A 1,964-nucleotide genomic window follows, 5' to 3' on the forward strand; every position below is an offset into this window, starting at 1 on the left:
CTTCAAAAGGTGCCATCCCGATACTGGAGTGGTAACTGTTATTGTAGGCGAACTCCACCAGTGGTAGGTGAGAATCCTAATTTCCCCCAAAGTCGATAACACAAGACCTTAGCATATCTTCGAGGGTTTGAATGGTTCGTTCGCTCTGACCATCAGTTTGAGGATGGTAAGCTGTACTTAACTTCACTCTCGTTCCCAACTCTTTCTGTAAGCCGCCCCAGAAATGAGAGGTGAATCGACTATCCCGATCTGACACAATAGACAACGGTATACCATGCCTCGAAACTACCTCATCGATGTATAACCGGGCAAGTTTGTCCATTGGCAACGATTCTCGCATGGCTAAGAAGTGTGCACTCTTCGTCAGCCGATCAACCACCACCCATATTGTGTCATGGCCTCTTAGAGTCCTCGGCAGTTTAGTCACGAAATCCATCGTAATATGTTCCCATTTCCACTCGGGGATCTTCAAGGATTGGAGGCTTCCATAAGGTCGTTGGTGCTCTGCTTTCACTTGCAAACATGTCACGCATCTCTCTACGTAACGAGCTACGTCCAGCTTCATAACAGGCCACCAATATGTCAATTTCAAATCTCGGTACATCTTGGTGCTACCTGGGTGAATGGAGTATTTAGACTTGTGCGCATCTTCTAGCAACAGTTCACGATTTCCCCCAATCTTAGGTACCCATACACGTCCTTGAAATAACTTCAAGCCACGACCATCCTCTGTCAGCAGTAATCGTTGCTTCGACATTACTTCACTCTTGAGGTTCTCTTCTAGGAGTGCTTCAGTCTACGCCACCTTGATTCGATCGATCAGATTGGATACTAAATCAATCCTGGTAAGTACAGCTTTCGTCTCGCTACCATACTCCTTTCGGCTCAGAGCATCCGCCACTACATTTGCCTTTCCCGGGTGGTATAGCAGTTCACAATCGTAGTCTTTGAGCAGTTCCAGCCAACGACGTTGCCTCATGTTTAAATCCTTCTGGTCAAATATGTACTTCAAACTCTTATGATCAGTGAAGAGTGTGCACTTAGTACCATAGAGGTAATGCCGCCAAAGCTTTAAAGCGAACACTATTGCTGCTAGTTCCAAGTCGTGGGTAGGATAATTTTTCTCGTGCTCCTTGAGTTGTCTTGATGTGTATGCTATCACCCTTCCTCTTTGCATCAGAACACAACCTAACCCCAATTTCGAAGCGTCGCTAAAAACCACAAAGTCTTCTGACCCTTCTGGCAGGGAGAGAATCGGAGCTTCACATAATTTCTTTTGTAGGGTTCTGAAAGCATTTTCTTCTTTTTCAGTCCAGATAAATTTCACATTTTTCCTAGTCAGTGCCGTTAAGGAGGAAGCGACCTTGGAGAAGTCTTGAATAAATCTTCTGTAATAACCTGCCAGACCCAAAAAACTTCGGATCTCAGATGGACTCTTTGGCGGTTCCCAATTCATCATCGCCTCTATTTTAGATGGATCAACCTTCACCCCRTCYCGGGTGACAACGTGACCCAAGAATTGAACCTCTTTTAGCCAAAAATCGCATTTAGAGAATTTTGCATACAACTTCTCTCTTCTCAACACTTCGAGAACTTCTCGTAGGTGCCGTTCATGATCCGTCTCGTCCTTGGAATAGACGAGTATGTCATCGATGAATACTATTACCGACTTGTCAAGGAATGGTCGGCATACCCGGTTCATCAGGTCCATGAATATTGCCGGTGCATTCGTCAGCCCGAAAGGCATGACCAAAAATTCGTAGTGTCCGTATCTCGTTCTAAAAGCTGTTTTTGCCACATCATCTTCTTTCACTCGAACCTGGTGATACCCCGAACGGAGGTCAATTTTTGAAAAGCAACTTGCGCCCTGAAGTTGGTCGAATAAGTCGTCAATTCTAGGAAGAGGATATTTGTTTTTCACGGTTGCTTTGTTGAGTTCTCGATAATCGATACACATCCTCATG

Source organism: Cynara cardunculus, assembly GCF_001531365.2.
Source record: "Cynara cardunculus var. scolymus isolate 2C chromosome LG 16, CcrdV1, whole genome shotgun sequence".
Classification (NCBI taxonomy): domain Eukaryota; kingdom Viridiplantae; phylum Streptophyta; class Magnoliopsida; order Asterales; family Asteraceae; genus Cynara; species Cynara cardunculus.